Consider the following 12242-nt stretch of genomic DNA (forward strand, 5'->3'; position numbering starts at 1 on the left):
TTTAAAAAAAAAATGTCAGGGGTCAACTGTATCTTAGGTGAATGTTAGAGGGATGGCAATCTGACCCCGAAAGTTAGGGCCTATCTAGCTTCTAGCTTCTTATCTAACAAACCTCTAACCACCTATATTAGGCAACTCCTAACGTGTGCTAGCTCATTTGGCATCCCTTGGCTATTTCACAATACCTTACCGTCTTAAAAATGAAACATCATCGTCTAATTTATAAGCTCTTATATTTTGTCTATAAAATTTCTGGAATATTTTATTACACTAGTTTAAATTTTACTTTGAATGGATGATACGAACGTGCCAGCTCCCATCGACAAATTAGATTTCGTCCCGGAACAATTTTTCGTACACGAACTAATTTTTCCACCGTCAATGTATTTCCTCTGTGTTTGTTCATCCAATCAGTTTGTATTTCGAAGCGCTTTTTCCATGTTTTCTTAGTAAAGAACATCGGATTACTATTTACCACGGTAGCGGGGTCGAATAAAACGCTTAGTCACCTACATCCCATTCAGCCTACGGCTTATTTTTCCATTAAGACTCACCTTGCGATCCAAAGGTGCGGGACTTAAACTTAGATATTAAGGTAACCACTCCTAGTGGCCATCAGAAACCTACACACGTACGGGCTACATACAAATATTTCATGTGTGTGCATACAAATTAAAAAAGGTATTTTGTATTGATAATAGAAATCGAATATATAGGTCATAACCATCAGTCATTGTTTTCTTATATCACGATTTGGCCATTATGTGAAGAGATCTGAATTATGTATCTGTATCGATCGATCTGTTGCATAATGCACGTTCACACTTCGTAAATTATTGCTTTATTTAAATGCAGCGTTATGAATGTAATAAAGTTGATACACATTGTATAAACTGACATATAATTTAATGGAATAGCCGAACGAATGGAATATGTAGTGTAACAGTGGAAGCATTGATGTCAAGTACAGTTTGGTTTTGCCATTTAGAGCAATTTAATTTATTTTGATTATTAATATAATTGCGTATTATACAATCAAATTTCCGGATGCGATAATTTTAACAACATGCTACTATTAATTAAAAATATAAACATGGCCTGAGTAAATTAAACTTAAACAATTAATTTGAAATGGTTTATGTAATTTATGTTGATGTCACTGAGCTCTAAAGGGAATACTTAGAAGATATAATTGAATATGCATAGTAAAAATTGTCATATGAAGTGATCGTACAAAAAGAACTATTGTGATCACAACAAATATTTATAATCTGAACTATTGTGATCACAACAAATATTTATAATCTGAACTATTTGAGTATCTGTATTCACATCTGTCCAAGACTTTGAAGTTCCAAAATATTAAAATATTTGTATGCAATAAAGAGTATGGAAATACAGATAGCAAAATGTGTCCAAGTGAAAATAGCCCTCACCCGGCATTGCTGCACCAATAAAAAGTCAGCCCTATTAGATTAATTCTAATAACAAAATCATCAAATACGGATGGATTAGCCATTGGGTTACCATCTAAAAATACGAAGTAAGGAGAAGTTTTAGCCCAACAGCTCATAGGACATAAGGTTTTGATTGCTGTTAAAAAATATATATAGAAAAAAAAAATAAGTAAAGAAGTATGAATTTTAAATAAATGTAATTCATAATATCTTATGCAAAAATATTTTTAAAACTCCATAGTATTTTTTTTTTCAATCAAAACTTTTATTTAAGAAGTTTGCACAAAATAAAAATTAAACCTAAATATAAAAATATAAATGTAAATAATAAGCAGAATATTAACAAAATAAAATTACATCTTACTAGAAACCTTCTAGTATATAGGCACTGCCGATCATTTATCTAAGGTAGCAAATATTACAGTTGTCTTAAATTAGTCTCTAATCTTAAATTTGGTCTTTTAATTGACTGGTATATAAAACACAAATCATAGAATCAACATCGGGCACAAACTTAACCTTGCTTCTAAAATAATTTGCTCGCAGCATATAACCTCTGGATAATTCACGATATCGTATTCAAAGGATCATCTTGTTTAATTAATTCTGTACATAAGCTTCGACACCTTTTACTTGAATATACATTTATATATATATATATATATATATATATATATATATATATCCCTTTGCTCATCAAAGCAACATGGCAAAAACAAACCCGTGGCGAGATCACGTCTTGCATGCAAATTATCAGGCTCGCGGAGTGTAGTAGCTGTTAGAGAAGAAGGAAAGGTGGCAGTTCTTAATGGCATGGAAATCTGTTTAGGCCTTTACTTGTGTCTTGCATACTGAATCAATATTGATCCCCCGGACCTGGCTCGAAGCGTTAGATGAGCAATCACAAACAAAACCTACCGCCGACGCTGTTGCGCGAAGGCATCTTTGCGATTCAAAACAAACAAATCGAGCTTCAATCGAAACGGACGCGTGTTGCGGGAAACGTATACATTTTTGCTGCGGTTAGATATATAGAAACGAGATATGTCTCAATCGAGAGTTTTATACTAAGAAGTAAATCTGTACAAAAAATCATAGTGAGCCCGACGTTAAAATAATAATCAGTTGGCAGTCAGCATGTGATCAAATTGCATCATTGAACTATCAAAAAACTGTCTTTCTTGTTCAATTGAGCTCATCACTCTAAATCTACTTTCTAATTTCAAATAACATAAACTAACAGAGGGCATTTGTATAAATTTCAAATCGATATTTTGACACCTATAACTTCAAATGGTTTGTTTACCAACCAAAGTTGTTACCTAATCTTCAAAAAGTACAAATTTCAAATAACACACACAACAGAAGGCAAGTGTATATACTATATCAATATTTTATCAAATCGATATTTTGACAACCGAACTTGTTATATTTAGATGTCAGCACTGCAGGTCCAAGGTAGCTGACCTTATTGCAATCACCGTACTTTCTCATTCATTTCGTTTCTGGATTTCAAAGAAACGACACCTTAGTGGCGAGTCGACCCGGCGCCATCACATCGGGTCGTCGACTAGCCGCTAGGCCCGTTGTTGCCTAAGAAACGAGTATCATTTAATAATAGTGAAATTAACGCTTGTGCTTGGCTTCTTCATAACTGAGTTTGACGAGTGAGTATTACGTATTTGTTCAATTAATACTGTGAACCTTCCGAACTATTACAGATTATTTTATCTTTTACAATATGTTTATATGAACATGCAAGATTATGACTTAGCTGCGTACAGCATTTTTCAGAACAATTTATAATTTGCCATGTCTTTCAAATTTACTTCAACTCTCCATATAAAGCGTCATAATTCTGGGTTACTAATAGCAATGTTCCCATATAACTCGATGGCTGTTTTCATAGAACTGATCATACTCACACATATACATCAAATAGTATGAAGGTGTACTGTTTAAAAGATTCTGAAACGTAAAGCTATTTAAAATTTTTATTTTCAATTTTTTGCGATTACTATAACTTACCCTACGAGAAGTTTAAAATTTCTGTCGTATGAAAATTATGATTAATATTGTGTTCATTTACTACTAACGTATCATATAATAATATATGCACACTGACTCAGTTCGTTTCAAACGAGCTGAAAAAAGTTTTAAATCCATCAAAGTTGATCCGTTCAAACTGTTCGAATAATAATATAGTTCCGTAACAGAGTTTATAGCTGAAGTTTTTTATTGCTTTCCTATCGAAGAAAAGTTCATGAAAAACTCTTCGCTGTCGCAACCTCGATTTTGTTTTGCGCGCGCCGTTTATATACGCTGTGTCATCAATCACAAATTTTCCCTTGTCGCGTTTGATTTTTCTCATTTTCCGATGGGTAAATTGAAAAATTTTCAATAAACGTTCCGGCGGTATATCATAATGCAAAAAGGTCTGTTGTGTTGTAATATTCGACGTTTTTATTAAATTTTGTCGGTTGAGAAGTCGATATCTTTAAATTATTATTTATGGGATTTATGTAACGTAACATTTCATTGTTCAGATTGACAATGTGGTGATAAGAATTTGGGACCCTGTCTGCACGGATTTTTTAATATATCTAACAGAATTATAATGAGGATTCATAATAAAATGAATGAAGACTGGGATGTCATTGTGTCGTTAACTACAAATTTTGCTCTGGTTTGGACAAGATATAGTTATATAAAAATATAAAAATAGTCAGAAGTATTTCAAGGTCTTTGCTGCAAATCATAAATTCTAAAGTGAATAAATTATATTAAGAATTTTTTAATAAGCTTTTACCTATTCTACAATTTTTACCACATCACAGTTATTTACATTATGATGTTATTATATCATAATATAAACTGTTATGACGCGAAGTAATTAAAACGACACTGAAATCATATTTCAGGCTGTTTTGAAAAATGCTTTAAGCTTTAATATACTGTTCAAATTTATCTAAAATTTATTTAGATATTATTGTAAAAGTATGTTCATCATTGCCCAAAAACAAATTGCATAACATCTTTACTTGGTTCTAAATAAAAATCATGTTTACAGCTGTGCCAGCAAAGTAAAATGAGTAATACTCAGACAGATAGCTGATGCCCTGTGATTTGTCAGTAATAAGACCATACATGACTATCTAAATATTTTATATATCGAGGAAGTGATAATAATCTTCAGTGTCCACCACTTTTAGAAACTAGAAGCCCGTCCAAATAAAATAGTTGCACGACTGCGTCCAGGAGACTCAAGCGAAAAAAATCACCAATGGACATTATCCTATTCTAGCAAATTGTTCAATGGAACAAATACTATATTTTTTACTAAATTATCAATACATATATGAAAGTTAATTTAATGTATTTTTTTGTAGTATTATTATATTATTGTTTATATAATTAAATTAAATTAAATACTATTTTGTTATCTTTATTTTTAGTTTATTATTTTTTAGTTTTCATTTTATACATCTTAGCATAGCAGCACATAGAATGTAATTACTGTTCTAATAATAAATGAATAAAAAAAACTAGATGTATATGGCATCGTGTCTTAAGGCAAATTGCTGGAACTTTCCGTACCAAATTGTTTTTTAAAAAGATAATATTTTTTTCAGACTATGAAAAAAAGTAGATTTTTGAGAAATTTTCAATTTTTACGTTTTTGTTGCCGAGTTCTATTAGATAAACGTTCGAATCGGTGCTAGGCACATTTAGTTAAAATATATATAAAATGGCATTTCTGTAAACTTAAAATTAAATTAACAAAAATAATCAAATTAAAAATATTTCTTCCACCCATGGTGCAATTTGAAGCGCCATACATTTGCATGAAGATTTCCTTTCGCATGCACGTTCAGTGGAGCGCTTGACCGCAGTATATTTATTGTAATGAAAACTTGTGTCTTTCGCCAGCGAATATAAACACACAGGGCGCATTGTATTCTGAGAAGCATCATTTACCGCATGCTTACTCCCCGACTATGATTTCGGTTAAGGAATTTAGTTCGCTATGATTTCTGGAATTTGCGCTATTTCTGGGAAAGGCACAGTGATACAGTCGGGAACAACACAAACAACAACCTACGCTTTCCAAATGTAATGAAACTAGGTGTATTTTGCCTAGAGACAAGATGCATGATCTTACTGATATGTGTAAATAACCTGCAATCGCAAAATTTAAAAATTTTCGACAGTTTCTTGTTTTTACTAAATACTGGTTGATGCAATTTTTAATTCATATTCTACACAATGTATGTCATAAGCACGCGACTAAGTATTTCAAACAATTTTCTATATTTAAACCACTTTCCCTAGTCCTTCAACAATATTTTTTAATAAAACAGCAAATTCGATCATCATACACAGTTATATTTCATCTACAAAAAGCCTCTGATAGGTCAGTCTTTCAAAAATAATCAACCCTAGTTTTTATAGATTTTGACTTACACGAACGCACAGACACATACTTATTCCAATTTTTGTTCAAATGATTCAGAATGACTTGAAACGTCAAGACATCCTAAAATTTTTGGATATGGGAAATTGTAGAGGAAATATAATCCTTTTCTTTGGAGAGTTGATAAAAAATCAATAATGCAATTCATTATCCACTTTCCGGTGCTATGTATGTTTCATCTTTAGTTATATATGCATATATATTTTTAACTCTGTATTATTAGTTACTAATAATATATTTAATCAAATATTTTTATTTTCTAATTAATTTATTTTTTTTATTTTCAGGAGAATTAAATTCTGAGAACAAAGGTGAAGAACTCATTAGAATAAGAAGTCAACTTAATATCGTGGAAAACACAAATCAAAGAATACAGATCTTACTATCCAAAACAAGTGAATAAAAACCAGTGAAATGTTCATGGACAAAAAAGTAGTGATTAAAGAATAAATGTTAATAAATTTTTTGGATCGTTTTATGGACTAAAAAACTGTTTTGTTTGTGCTAACAGTGTTGTGCATAATTTCGCAAATAAGTTTGGCCACAAAGACTTGACCAATAAATAAATCTTTAAAGTAATTAGTATATTAAAAATCTATCTATTTTTTATTTATTTTTAAAGACAAATATTCGCTTGTGGTCAAATAATTTTCTTGGTGTCGACCCGTGATCGTATTTCTCGATTTTTGAGTGTTTTTTTTAATACAAATTAATCGTTTTTTAGTGTTTGTGTAGTGTTTTATAAGGGCCTTTATAGTGTTATATTGCAGTGATAGTGTTGTGTTCCATTTCCTGGTTCCTGGTTCCTGTTTCCAGGTTCCTGATAAGCTCTCTTCTGGAAATCACGAGGTAATGCACACAATTCTTTAGCACAAATCAATATTTCATAATATATTTAAAAATTATCAATTTTTTCTTTATTTTTCAGACAACAAATTGGTAATCGGGATGTTCCAGAAGAATCGGTGATTTTAAACAAAGGTCAGTGCACTTTTATTCTTAAGCATGATCTTAGGGTACGGTCTAGGGGCATGTGAAATTTCTTCGACGACGAACCATTACACGAAAACGATAATTTTGTCCTATAGATAGGTTCAATCGCAAGCTAGGTTATAGTTAGGAAATAATTAAATAATTATGTCAATATTATATTTTGTTAGCGTGGACAAAATTGTGACCGTACCCTTTACTAATGCACCAATTTCTTTCAGCCTATAAAAAGACTATTTAAAATAGAAGTGAGTGCAGTGGTAATAAATTCGCGTAAATTAGTTTTTAAAACAAAAGTGCCAAATAAATCAATTTTGCATAATTTCGCGTAAAACAAAGTGTGTGCGTGTGTGACGAACTAGACTATGTGCAATTTTGCGAAGAAATGCTGAAATCCTTGCTGCCTGAGATAAGAACCAGTAGATGTATCAGATTTTATTTAATAGGTAATAAAATACAAAAAGTAATGAATATTAGCAAATTATTATTATTAGTATTAACAATCTTTCCACTAAAGCGATTACTATAAATGTGTCAATTGTCTTAATGTCTTAATAATTATTTTATGACCTTATACATTATAATTTGTTTAATTTATTCAAAATGAAACAATATGGATAAAATAACGCCAACACATTTAACAATAATAATGACTATAATATATATCTTCATAAACACAATAAAAATTAATGATTTTGCTTGATATTTATTGTGCTAACTATTATTTGATATAACAATTATAACATTGCAATAAAGTAAATAGATTTATTTGAATTTAATAAATAATAGTTAACATAATAAATACGTCGTGATTTTTATTGATGTTAGTAGTATATATATATAGTCATTAATATTGATAAATTTGTTGGTGTTATATTGACTATATTTTTGCTTTCTAAATAAGCTGAGGATTATAAAACAACGATTTTTTATGTTTATTTAAAAATAAATCAAAATATTTGGTTGACATCGATCGTTTATAATGAAGTATTAAATCAAGATTCTATTAACAACTTAAAAAAATCAATTACCCGAAAATAATTTATAAAGCTAAGAAACTATTTGTCCAATCACGTTTTCCATAAACTAAATTATTTTAATTAAACGAAATATTTAGAATTGTATATCTTAAATGCGACCAGATGTGAAATAAATTTCGAAATATTTGTATTTATTTTCCAGTGTAATTTACGAATTTAATTATTTCATTAACTTTTGCGATATAAGTGTAGTACAAAACTAAGGTTTAAAATCACTGCAGGGAATGCGACTGGTACTGAATTTACGATCTTAAACAATTTCCACCCGCGTTTCTCATCCCTTCCTCCTCCTGAAATACAAAGGATCACCAGCCACCCTTTACCAGCGGCTCTGCCCAAATCTATCTCCGACCAAAATTCCCAGACCCGCTTTGGCCTTATTTCACCGGGATATTTGAAATTGTATTATCCGACGGTATGCCGAGTAATTTGCACCGACTAAATCTAGACACAGTAGAAAGAAAAATTATGGGAAAACATGTAATATGTTTATAAATTCGCGGGTATTATTAAAAGAGTAAATCTCTTCCGCGCAGACAGACTTTCATAATACGAGGACTTTTGCAAAACAAATAACAACGCTTGCACAAGACGTCGTCGCTCCTTTATATTTGTTGCTTTTTAATTAAATGCAAAACGGTGCCTATGTATAAAACGTTTTAAAGTAGTTTAATACGATAGGAGTGTTCGTTTTAAATAATTATGATAGTATCGAAACAAGAACAAATAAATTTGCGCGTAGGATAAACGTTACCGGCTTTACACTTTCTCCTAAGAACAGTACAAATATTTGACTATTCAAAAGTCAATAAATTGTCTTCTAGTAGACTATACTAGTACTATGCAGAATTTTTTTATAGATTGTTAATAAATTAAGTCAAAATTAAATTGAACCATATACATAATTTTCATATGCTACGTCCTGCTGGAATAGCAAAAATATTTTTTTTATAAATTTTATTACCATTTGCTATGCCAATTCCAAGATATGATTTATTACTAATTTCATTATTCCAAACGTCGCGATAACCGTTTTCCGCCCGGAGTCGCCGCCCGGATCAGGCGGTCCGCGTTTCCGGTCAACAAAATGGCCGCCCGGTTCATAACGTCATCGCCGGAAAAGCCCAGTCCCTTTCCGGGATTTGAGAAATTAACTGACCGGAACACGAGATGGAAATATTTCTTAATTTTCTTATTGTACTAGAAATATGATATAAAAAACTGCCAACCAACCTAATATGCTCGGAAGAGCAAATGGTGTAATTCTATATCATCTTTGGTAGTAAAATGATTGCAAATAATATTTTCTACAAGTATTTAAATGTGTAAAATTTAAATTTTAAAGTGCATTTAAAGCAAGCATTCCTTTAGGCAGAGATCCGATGCACAAACACGATTTGATTAACGTTCCAATTTGCTTAATTAACCGAAGTGCTCTTCTAGTTAGAAGACGACGATGGTACATTCATTTGACTTGCTTCTCGGAATCAACGTTTACAAACATCGGTTTTGGTGTGGTGGATATCTCGGTCAATTAATTCTAAGTTACAGACTGTTATGTAAATTATAAACACTCCCCGGGTGAGTTTTAATTAAACGTTTCTTAGATGACACAACTAACTTGACTTTTAATGTTTGTCAATGTCAAGTAATTATATCAACAGATAATACGTATCTGCATAAATTGCACAAATATATCTTTTCTCATTACTATTTCCATTTTACTAAAATGGCACAGGAAACACTGACACTCATTTTTGTTCCTACTGTACTTGTTTCACGACAAAAAAGCAAAAAATATATATAAAAATGATGACAACTGCAATATGTTCTAGTTTTAGTTTTATCGGAATTGTTTTCTGCAAAGTTTTTCCGCATTTTCGCTTCTCGACAATTTCCTTTTCTACATTATACAGAGTTTTTGTTGTCCCAAGCGTATAACGGGCGTCGAACAGTAAAATGTTTTAATTGGTCCATAAAACATACGTGAGAGTGTCCTGTTTTTCGAAACCGAAATGAGTTTTACTTAAAAACGTCTGGAAACGAGTTTCTGGGAAAGTTTGCTGACTAATACAACCCTTTGGAAGGAAATTCTTAGACGGTGAAATATTTTGCGCTGATGTCGATGGCAATAATGATGGTAATTTTAGTCAAACTATTGATAAGCATAAACATCAGTAATTGTAGTTTATTTATGTATACAAGAATAGTAAACAAAATCTAATCAGCCGACTTAGGATGAAGGACCTAATCTCATATTTCTAAGCTTTAGAATTTTTGAAATTAAAAAATAGCTTTTTGTAAAAAATTGCTGGACCAGCCTTCCCAAAAATTTTTCGAAAATTTTTAACAGCTGGACCAGCCTTCCCAAAAACTAATAACTTCTTCACACCGTCAACATAACCAAAATGTTTTGCGATTACTATAACTTATCCCAAGGAAAGTTAATAATTAGTCTAGATAAATACGACTCATCTATGGTCTAAAGAACTATAAAATACATTTAAAATCAAAAGATCTTTTAAGCTCTGCGGTTTTCAACTTTTCTTCCTTGGGCACGTATCGCCTCAGATCTAACATCAGAAACACTCGGCGCGTTTCACTTTTAGTTTGTGTTGCCAATTTTCCATTTTATAATTTCCGCGTTTTCTTCTTAAGGAAGTCGGTATGAAGGAGACGGCAAAGAGAGTTATTATTTTATTATTTTCATTTGTGGAAACGTTTACCGACCGCCTCGGGGCCTGCAAAGAGCATAGGGTTGTGAGGGCAGGGATGATAAATCAGTGTTATCGTATTTAAAAGTTAATAAATAAAATTACTGTAGGTTCAGGTAGTTTATAATGTTCCGAGAGTAATGAAATGGTAATAAAAATTCATCACGCAAAAATGGATAGTTGAGATTTTAAAGTATATTTTATATATGAAGAAAACATAGAAATATTAAATGCACAAATTAAAGTCAAACGTAAGGTTTTTTGTATAAACTCAGACCAGGCTCAATATGAGGCTGAATTCTTACAATATATTATAATATTAATAATATTACTTCACAAATATTGAAATATCCACAAATTAAGAAATTTGTGGATATTTCAATATTTGTGAAGATGTCGTCATTCCTGGAATACCCATGAAACTCGACAGATATAGCATTTCAATTCAAAAATTGCAATTCTCAGTTTGATAGAAATTTGCAACCACGATTTATGTGGTTTAGATTTTGATCAGGAATTACAATGTGTCACAGCAAAACGTGTCCGGGTACAGTTAGTATTTGAGAATTTTAGTAATAATCAAACTGGCTATTGTTGTCAAGGTGTATTTATGTCTTATTAACTTTTGCTTAAAATATAATTTGTCTTCAGTTTTCAAGAACGCCTTTGATTTATATTATTAATCATATTATTATTTTCCCAGCCCTGGGAAAAGGGGGAATGAAAAAAGGAAAACGGAGTAGCGAACATTCATATATATCTTCGTTTCGAGTCTCGGTAGTCATAATAAGCCCAAAGTAATTAATCCTCTAAGATGACTAAGATTTAATTAAGTCTAGAAGGAAACGCAAAACAGCTCGCCCGTGGACGTTCTCTCTTACAAACAGTGCCCTACGGAAATTATTGCATTTGTGCAAATATTAAGAAACACAGATGTTTGCTTATTGCATATTTTTGCATTTTCATATACATAGACGAGATTTGAGAACAAATTTAAATATACCTGTATATAAACGTATCTTTAGAAAGTTCTAGACACTTTGCATTTATGCTACAATTTTTATTTTCATTTTCCAAAGTTTGAACAAAACAGATTTGTACAACAAATACGAACAACCTTTACATCGTTATATTTATACAGTCGCCCATGGGTTTGTGCTAAATTGAATTATTTAGTATAATTCTGCGGCAGAAAATGAATTCAATTACATAAATAAACATTCGTATTAAATCCCTAGGCCTTTGCGGAATAATATTTTTGAGCATTTAAATATTTAGTCGTTCAAGTAAGCGGTTTCTAAATTCTGGATTATGTCTTGAGGAGTATTTTAATGAAATCTGGGAAAACACTGAGTTTGTGTGCAAACAAGTTAAGAAACGAATAATAGAAAATTACTTATGGAGTAAATCTTTAGAATTTTTTCTAAACCTATAATGAGAATTCTTTAGGTATGTAGAAATATACACATATTCGCCGTTTTATAGGGCATCGATCTTAGGGAGCGTCCATTAATCACGTGATCGATTTTTAGAGGATTTTTGGACCTTCGCACTCCCTGTTTTTTCT

Source organism: Ctenocephalides felis, unplaced genomic scaffold, assembly GCF_003426905.1.
Source record: "Ctenocephalides felis isolate EL2017-DRISC unplaced genomic scaffold, ASM342690v1 CF-g0.4_SCAFFOLD_01170, whole genome shotgun sequence".
NCBI classification, from domain to species: Eukaryota; Metazoa; Arthropoda; class Insecta; order Siphonaptera; family Pulicidae; genus Ctenocephalides; species Ctenocephalides felis.